The sequence below is a fragment of the Magnolia sinica genome, chromosome 12, assembly GCF_029962835.1.
Source record: "Magnolia sinica isolate HGM2019 chromosome 12, MsV1, whole genome shotgun sequence".
Lineage (NCBI taxonomy): Eukaryota > Viridiplantae > Streptophyta > Magnoliopsida > Magnoliales > Magnoliaceae > Magnolia > Magnolia sinica.
The window spans coordinates 81,539,040-81,549,327 of NC_080584.1; the positions used below are offsets into that span (position 1 = coordinate 81,539,040).

At 41.4% G+C, this 10,288-nt stretch overlaps 1 non-coding gene across 1 annotated transcript; it reads left to right on the forward strand.

The window, feature by feature from the left end:
- The first annotated feature begins 9,892 nt into the window (after window positions 1-9,892).
- LOC131222217 (small nucleolar RNA R71) lies at window positions 9,893-9,999 on the forward strand. Its single transcript, XR_009159925.1, has one exon. It is a non-coding gene; the product is annotated as a small nucleolar RNA R71 (small nucleolar RNA).
- The last annotated feature ends 289 nt before the right edge of the window (window positions 10,000-10,288 follow it).

A 10,288-nucleotide genomic window follows, 5' to 3' on the forward strand; every position in this document is an offset into this window, starting at 1 on the left:
TGCGCATGACTTGCTAAAGTATAGAACGTGAGATTTTAAGGTATGTGTAGGGTTTTAAGGGTAATATGTAGAATGTGATATATTTTATAATGGAAAGAAACCAGTATGATCCGTACCGTTCATGGGGTGTTATGATAATTAATTATATAATATTTTTTAAAAATCAGTTCGATTCGACACCTTAATGGACCGTACTGGTCATATATCTATCAATCTTCTTCCTTAAAGAAAAAAAAAAGATTGAAGAAAATTCTCTGCGCAAAATACAATTTGGCACAGAGAATTATATGACATAATTTGAAATGTGTGATTAAATTATCACCATTTATTAGTTCCTTAATATTAAAATAAATTAAAATCTTAAATTCTAGATAGATCAGACTATTGGATGGGCAATATTGATCTGAATAAATAATAGATCATACGTTGTATTCATTGGTAATCGTAAGATTTTAAAAAAATTCTTATTTATATGATTTTAGGAAATCCTAATTCAATTCAAACCGTTAGTTCACGGAATCATCTCCATCACATCAAGGTGAGTGATCCCGATGTGTTTCCCATTCATCGAGTTAAAATAGATGGATTGTTTGATATGTTGTATTATTATTCTGATTTAATTACCATAATTTAATTGATATGATTTAATTGATATGATTTAATTACCATGATTTAATTGATATGATTTAATTGCCATGATTTAACTGATATGATTTAATTGATATGATTTAATTGCCATGAATTAATTTTCATGATTTAATTGATATGATTTAATTGCCATGATTTAATTTCCATGTACTCTTAGTTGATTTAAGAGATTGTGATTTCTGTAATAATAATGATATGATTTGATTAAGGTGTTAGACTATGTTGATTTAAATATGATAATCGAAATAACCTATGCAATACATGATTCATGATTATATTGTGCATCTATCAATTGCATGCACAACACGTGCTGGATTCCTGGGGGACCTCCCTAGATGGTATATCCTGGTGGAATTGTTACCAGAAGCCCACTATACTAGTGGAAGCCTACTCAAGGAGTAGATGTGGGCCTTGCCTATGCCTACCAGATGGTAGAAGCCTGCCAAGGGGCAGATGCGGGTTAACAGGTTTCCAACTCAAGCAAGTGGACGGATTCCCACTTGATGCATTATTGCATTGCATTTGCATTTAAAAAAAAAATTATAATGTATATGTTTATTGGACATTCTATTATAATTTGATGTAAAGAACATGTAGGGAATTCTCACTAGGCCTGGTTAGCTTATCCTTTTTATTGATGGAAAAACCGTACAGATGTGAATGAGGGTGAGCCGGTGGCTCAAGAACAGGAATACGTGGCCGAGTCAGAGGAAGATTTAAGGGACACGTGGCCCTACTTGATAGAAGAAGAAATTACTACTTAGTAACCATGATTTTATTTTATTATATATGATTTTGTTAGATTGTTAATTAAATTTTCAAGTTGTTGGACATGTTTATTTCATTTCATAAGACCCTGAATGGGAGGGTCTTTAACTATGTTTATGATTAGTTATTTGAAATAAATGGTTATTTCTTGTTTATGAGTGTTCACTCCCCAAGTGCAGGGTTGTGATGTAGTAATAAACTCGGTAAGACCGAGGTCGAATCCTCAGGGACTGATACCCGTACGTTATCCGAAACCAAGAAGAACTAGAACTAGACTAAGATGTGATCTAAACCAAATAGAAATTAAGGAATAATTGTGGAAGAATTATCTAAGACTTTAAGGAATTCAGAGGACGGGAACTAGGGATTCAGAGGATCCACTTGTAGAGATCAGGGAGATCGTATGCCAGGATCACAAATTATGGAAATTTACTGAACTGCCATTGATATAGGTTTCAAGAGATGAAAGGTGTATGAATTAGAATGGATTCCATCATCTAACCATGCCCAGGAGACAAAGTAAACAACATGATTAAACTGATTACCAACCAATCAACAATGTATGAAAATCAGGAAGGGTACGACATCCAACCATGCCCAGGAGACGATGGTGAACATCAGGGCTTCCTGACATTATAATCAAAATAAGAGAAGAGGAATACTCAAAGCCATTGCAAGCCCATTGTAATTTCAGTCACAACATGCCATTAAAAACTAAAGAATATTCCCATAAAATTAAATCAGAAAAAATCTCTTCAATCTAATCAAAGGGCACCAGCAACATTTCTCCCATCAGGCTACAAGCTTCACCTCTTAGCCCTAGCTAAGAGGTTTAGCCTAGCGTGATCATGCTAGAACCAAAAAAAAAAAAAAAATCAAAGGAAATACATCAATAAAAGGAAAAGAAAAAGGAAACAAACGGAGTTCCCTGTTTCTTTTCTTCAATCATCCAAGCCTTCAAACCACGCCAGCCTTACCTCCCGAAAAACCCAAAAGCTTCCTCCGCAGCAGCAACTGACCTCGTGCAGCAGTCGCCCACCACGCACAGCAGCCACACTCTCTCCCGTCGTCTCCCTGACCGTGCACAGCAGCAGCTGCTCCAGCGTTTTCCTCGGCCTAGCTCTCTCCCCGTCTCAAAAGCTTCCCGTTTTTTCCTCCTTTACTCTTTCTCCCTCTCTTCCTTTTTATAGCATTCTCGTCGGAGCCCAAGAAAACCCTTCACGTGTGCTGATGTGGAGTCCTGAAGGGATTCGGCTGCGGAAAGCTTCGCAGCCAGCGACGCAGCAACGTGCGTAGCAACGCAAGAGGAGTTGCGTTTGGCCTCAGGTTGGGTGGCTCTCCGTCTGGTAATCTCAAAACCGACTTCATGGCTAGGGTTATTCCTGGCTTGGTCATCATCTGAACGGTTTGGATCACCAATCCGATCACAGGCAGTGGCCCACAATCGGCCGCAAATTCCGGATTTCCCGGACGCGAAAACAGGGCAGCGTCATTGACGCTGTGACGATGGTGGGCCCCACGTCACGGTCTTTTTGGAAAATCTGATCCGTCCACTGCATTCTACTCGAAAAATCGGGTGGGAAGCACTACTTTTGGACTAAATTCCATGTGGCCCACAATACCTTCCACTCCGCCGTTCATCCTGTCTTTAACGGTTAGGATTCTGTAACATGTTACATGGTCTCAAAAGGCCGCCTTGGTGAGGTAAATACCCCACCTACGCGCACAATGGACGGTCCCGATTGGTGCTATACATGATGTATGTGGCCCACAAGTAAAACCCACGGTCGGCAGCGTCACGTTGCTGCGTAATTTTGAAAAAAAATCTGAGTTTGAGTCGGTCAGCGCCTGCTGACCGACTTTGAATGCTCGGGTGCACGGCCGGTGCACGTGACTGCTATGCACATTCATCCCCGGCGGGGCCCCACAGAGATGTTAATGAGAGATCCGTTCCGTCCATCAGTTTTGTCAGCTCATTTAAACTGTTGAGACCAAGAATGGAGAATATCCAGATATCAGGTGGGCCCCACTTAAGGATTTAAGGGGCTGATCTGTCCGTTGGGCCACTTTCATAGTGATCCAGGGGCTGAAATTTTACGTGTACGGTTTATTTATGGTCCTCAAGCCACGTGTGAAGTTTCGAACTGATCAGATGGTGGAAACCCTATGATCTTGCATTTTGGACACTTTTCAGGCCACTTGAGCTTCGATTCCTCGATTTCTGCGGACCCCTGGTGTATAATTTCGTCGCTCTTGGTCTTCTGGAGTCTGTCCCCTGCTTTAGTGTCATCAGATCGGTAAATCCATGCTTTTTAGTGTCCTTTCCCAGTCCAAGCTCATGAAGACGCCCTGCATCACAAATTCAATTAAATTAGGCTATTAAACGGTGTCATGCTTGTAAATCCATGCAATGAATGGGTCTGATATGCAATATTTGACCCTCAACACAACCCCCAACCAGCATTTTGCTAGTCCCGAGCAAAGTATGCGAAAAATAAGTTGAGAATTACAGGAGAATTTCTATGAACTCGAGTGATTTTGGAAAAAAAAAAAAAAAAAAAATAATCTAGATATTCAGAATTCAACAATTCTCGAATGTTGGGCCTTACTCTCTCTTAGACTCAAACACACGATAAACTTCATTCAAAGTATTAGTCCCTTAATTAGAAATAATTCTAAACATTGAGTTCCACAGATGTAAAGTGTAATCCCAACTTTAAACATTAATATTCAATTCTTTATTTCAGGGTATCATCGGTAATCAACAAGAGAATTCATAATAACCAAAGCTTGCCTCAAAGATCATCTTTTCATTCCTTCAGTTTTTTTTTTTTTTTAAACGAAAAACCAAGAAGGGGAATGAAGTCCACACTTATAGGGAGCAAACCTATAGTGAAGATTCTTTGCCTAACCTTTCTCAACGGTATCTCTTCCTTTTAATTGATCTTGACGGGCAATTGTTCAAGTTGGTTCCTTCTATGCTTACTGATCACCAAATTAACCCTTCAGTTTCAACTGAAATCTTAATGTGTAAGCGAGATGTGACATGTGAAATCATGACTCAATCAATGTTTACAACTTCTAATCATAGATTAAACTTAACTGTGAAATCTAACGAGCAACTGAATCTAAGAGCAGTAAATCACCAACATTCCATATCCTGTAATTCTAAATCAAAGATGGTCGTCCAATCACTTTGAATTCACCAGAAAGTCCAGAAAAAATAAAAAAATTTAAAAATTTTCACAATTTTTGCTCAAGAAAATACTGCTTAGGTAACCTAATCTCCCACCCCCAACTTGAAAGCTACATTGTCCTCAATGTAAAGGATATGAGTATGGAATGCGCATAGAACAACAAAAGTAAAGAAAAAAATGAAGGGAAGATAGTACCTGGATGATGAATCGTGAGAGACTTTCCAAGCACTTCGCAGCATGGGATCCGGACAGCACGAGAGAGAAAGTAACACAAAACTAACAAAAATAAAATCCTACCTATACCAGTTTCGCAGGTGCTCTCGATTGCATTTAGCGCATGCAACAAGCCTTTAAACCCCTAGGTTACCCCTAGTGGACGAGTTGTAGTCTCGTGAGGGTTTGCAGTAATGTTACCCACAAACATTGAACTTGCTAGGAAAATGAAATAAGTTGAAAAGTTGGGTTGCCTCCCAAGAGCGCGAAGTTTACCGTCTTCAGCCAGACAAAAGCAACTACCCTAATCCTATGAAAGCGATAAACCTACCTATACCTCCATCAGACTAGGAGATCAGTCCTGGTAAACAGGATCGGTCAGAGGCATGGACATGTCCTCTGAATCAAATTTCTCGACAAATGGTTTCAATCGATGGCCATTGACTTTAAATTCCTTGCCATTGTCGGGATCTCTTATCTCAACGGCCCCATGAGGAAAAACAGTAACAACAATGTAAGGGCCGGTCCAACGAGATCGAAGCTTACCCGGGAAGAGATGTAATCGAGAATTGTACAAAAGGACCTTCTGACCAGGCGTGAATGATTTTCGCAAAATGTGTTGGTCATGAAATGCTTTCATCTTGTCCTTGTAAATTCTCGAATTATCTACGCATCATTCCGGATTTCTTCAAGTTCATTCAATTGAAGTTTGCGTAGCGAGCCAGCGTTGTCCAGATTGAAATTAAGATTTTTGATCGCCCAGTACGCTTTATGTTCCAACTCCACAGGCAAGTGACAAGCTTTGCCATAAACAAGTCTAAAGGGAGACATTCCAATAGGGGTTTTAAAGGCAGTACGGTATGCCCATAAGGCATCGGTTAATCGGATTGACCAATCCTTACGATCTGGGTTAACCGTTTTCTCCAAAATGTGTTTAATCTCCCTATTGGAAATCTCAGCTTGTCCACTTGTCTGCGGATGGTATGGGGTGCTTACCTTATGAGAGATACCGTATTTCTTCATTAAGCTCTCGAATGGTCTATTACAAAAGTGTGAGCCCCCATCACTAATGATGGCTCGAGGCGTTCCGAATCGAGAAAGGATGTTCTCTTTCAGGAATTTAATGACCGTGCGATGGTCATTCTTTCGACACGGAATCGCTTCAACCCATTTAGTGACATAATCCACGGCGAGCAAAATATACAGATTTCCAAACGATTGGGGGAATGGTCCCATGAAATCGATGCCCCAGCAATCAAATGCTTCAATGATAAGGATGGGATTTAAGGGCATCATATTTCGACGGGACAATGCTCCCAATTTCTGACAACGCTCACAAGCTTTGCAAAACTCATGAGTGTCCCTGAACATAGTGGGCCAGTAAAAGCCACACTGCAGAATCTTGGCCGTGGTCTTTTTAGCAGAAAAGTGACCACCACAGGCCTCTGAGTGACAGAAGGAGATGATGCTCTGATGCTCATCGTCTGGTACACATCTCCTTAGAATTTGGTCTGGGCAATATTTAAATAAGTAAGGATCATCCCAGAAAAAGTTGCGCACCTCGGTGAAAAATTTCTTCTTATCTTGCGCAGTCCACTGTGTCGGTATGGCACCTGTAGCAAGATAATTAGCAATATCAGCGAACCAAGGTGAATGGGAGACTCTGAACAGTTGTTCATCAGGGAACATATCATTGATATGGGTCGCCTCAAGGGAATCAGAGGTATTAAGGCGAGAAAGGTGATCAGCCACTACGTTCTCTACTCCCTTTTTATCTTTAATTTCCAAATCGAATTCTTGAAGTAGGAGGATCCATCGTATCAGGCGGGGCTTAGAATCATTCTTAGAAAGAAGATACTTAAGTGCCGCATGATCTGTGTAGATAATGATCTTGGATCCGATCAAGTAGGACCTAAATTTGTCCAAGGCGAATACTACAGCTAAGAGTTCCTTTTCCGTAGTCGAGTAGTTCACCTGGGCAGGATTTAGAGTCCTACTCGCGTAATGAATGACGTAGGGCTTCTTATCTTTTCTCTGGCCTAGGACCGCCCCAAGAGCATAATCAGAAGCGTCGCACATAAGCTCAAAAGGAAGGCTCCAGTCGGGTGGCTGCATGATAGGTGCAGTGGTTAACGTGCCCTTAAGCTTGGTGAAAGCTTCCTGGCATTGCTCAGTCCACTCGTACGGAGCATCCTTTTGAAGAAGATTACATAAAGGGCGAGAGAGAAGACTAAAGTCCTTTATGAATCTCCTGTAAAATCCTGCGTGTCCTAAGAAGGATCGCACGTCTCTGATGTTCTTGGGTGGAGGTAGGTTAGAGATAAGATCGATTTTTGCCTTATCTACCTCGATTCCTTTGGACGAGATGATATGCCCAAGGACAATTCCCTTCTGAACCATGAAATGACACTTCTCCCAATTAAGTACCAGGTTCTTTTCTTCACATCTTTTCAGCACACATTTAAGACTTTCCAAGCACTTGCTGAAAGATGGACCATAAACCGAGAAGTCGTCCATGAAGACCTCTAGATATTGCCCTACCATATCAGAAAAGATACTAAGCATACATCGCTGAAAGGTGGCAGGGGCATTACATAGTCCGAATGGCATCCTTCGATAGGCAAAGGTGCCGTAGGGACATGTAAATGTGGTCTTTTCCTGGTCTTCAGGGGCTATCTCTATCTGGTTGTAGCCCGAATACCCGTCAAGGAAACTGTAATAGGAATGACCAGCTAACCTTTCCAGGATCTAATCAATGAATGGTAAAGGGAAGTGGTCTTTCCTCGTGACGGTATTCAACTTCCTGTAGTCAATGCACATTCTCCAACCAGTAGTGACTCTAGTTGGCACGAGTTCATTATTAGCATTGGCTACGATGGTGATTCCGGACTTCTTAGGAACCACTTGAGTTGGACTCACTCATTGACTATCAGATATAGGGTATATAATACCCACATCCAATAGCTTAAGAACCTCGGCCTTAACCACTTCCTTCATATTTGGATTTAGTCTACGTTGTGGTTGCCGAGCGGATTTTGCATTATCCTCAAGATATATGTGGTGAGTACAAATCGAGGGATCGATTCCTTTGAGGTCCGCTATCGTCCATCCCAGGGCTCCTTTATGCTCAATGAGAGTAGATATAAGCATACTCTCCTGTTCTTTCTTCAGGTGGGCAGAGATCACCACCGGGTATGTCTCATCTTGACCCAAATATGCATATTTCAAATCAGAGGGCAGAGGTTTTAGGTCAAGCTTCGGCGGCTTGAGGTTAGACGGTAGAGGCACTACATCAGTTTGTGGTAATTCTTCAAATTGTGGCCTCCATCGGTTAACTTCAAGTACCGGTGCAGTATCAAGCAAGGCGCACGTCTCCCTAATCATGTCATCATCAAAATCATGGGAGTGGGCAGGCACGTCTCTAGATGGTCGGAGGATAAGGTCAGAGGTGTCGTATCTTCCACGAAAGAGTCAATCATGTTAATGTCGTGGAAATCGTCATCATCCTCTGAGTTGCTGCCGTTATTGAAAAAAATGTTTGACTCCAATGTCAAATTTCCAAAAGACATAGTCATGATACCATTCCTACAATTGATAATTGCATTTGACGTGGCAAGGAATGGGCGACCAAGAATGACGGGAATCTGAGTGCTCGTGTTATTGATGGGTTCGGTGTCCAGGATGATAAAGTCTACAGGGTAGTAAAATCTATCAACTTGGACCAACACATCCTCAATTATCCCTCTTGGTACACGAACAGAGCGATCGGAAGTTGTAGTGTGGTTAGGGTGGGTTTTAATTCACCCAAACCTAACTGTTTGTATACCGAGTAGGGAATCAGATTGACGCTCGCTCCTAAGTCAAGAAGTGCGTGATCAATTCGATGGTTCCCGATTACACATGATATGGTTGGGCTACCGGGATCCTTGAATTTCTGCGGCACGTCTTGCTTCAGGATGGCACTCACTTTCTCAGTCAAGAAGATTTTCTTTTGAATAATTTTCCGTCGCTTGGTCGTGCATAAGTCTTTTAGGAATTTGGCATATGAAGGTATCTGTTTAACGACATCAAGTAGAGGAATGTTGACTTTCACCTGTTTCAACACCTCTAGGATATCCTGAGAGTTAGAGAGAGGTTTTGGTGGAACCAACCGTTGGGGGAATGGAGCAACTGGCTTCTCTAGAAGTTCCGGTTCCACTTTTTGTGGGGCATCAGTGGATCCATCATTGTTGTCCTCTTCTGGTTCTTGAGGCTTTTCGGGCCTAACCGGAAGAGTTTTATCAATGATCTTCCCACTCCTAAGAGTGGTGATGGATTTAGCATGCCCCATCTGATTTGAAGAGCTGGGATCATTATTCTCGTACTGCGGTTTAGGATTGGGGAGAGGTTGTGCAGGAAGCATCCCCTTTTCTATAACCGTCATACGAGAATCTATCTTTTGCATAAAATCTGTAATTCCCCGCATTGCCTGAGCCAGCTCTTGTATGGGATTTTGAACCGGTTCCTCTTGAGGTTTCACTTGATTTGGATTTTGATTGAAGAAACCTGGAGGAGTCGCCGTTTGTCCATTTCTCCAACTGAAGTTTGGATGATTTTTCCAGCCAGGATTGTATGTGTTAGAGTTAGGTCCAGTAAAAGGTCTTTGATAATTATTTACGGCATTGGCTTGTTCATTCAACACTCCTCGAAAGGCGGGTATTGTAGGACAATTTTCAGTTGTATGAATGTTGCAATCACAGATGCCGCAAACAATTTCATTGACCTTATCCTTCTTTCCTTCCATGGCCTCAACTTTCCTTATGAGCGTAGTCACTTTACACTTGAGATCATCCTCTTCTTTCAAGAGATATAATCCACCTTTTTCCTTTAATTGAGTTGGCCTAGACGTGGTGTTCGACTTTGGGTAATAGTCCCAAGATTGTGTTTTTTCAGCCAAACTATCGAGGTAGTCCCATACCTCGTCGATATCTTTATTAATGAACTCTCCATTACACATTGTCTCGACCATTTGGCGCATGGAAGATGTCAGTCCATCATAGAAAAAATTTGTAATGCGCCACGTTTCAAATCCGTGTTGTGGGCATGAACTGACCAAATCTTTGAACCTTTCCCAACATTGAAAGAATGTTTCATCTTCCTTTTGGGCAAAGTTCATGATTGCTTTTCTGAGGGTAATCGTTTTATGATGTGGGAAGAATTTTTTTATGAATTCCCTCTGCATGTCGTTCCATGTGCCAATGGATCTAGGACGCAGTGAATGTAACCACGTCTTAGCTTTCTCTTTTAAGGAAAAAGGAAAGAGTTTCAGCCTAATTGTATCCTCAGATACATTAGGAAAACATAATGTAGCTATAATTTCATCGAACTCTTTCAAATGCAAATATGGACTCTCTGATTCAAGTCCATGGAATTTGGGAAGGAGTTGGATAACTCCTGGCTTGATGTCCATTTGTCCTGTATTT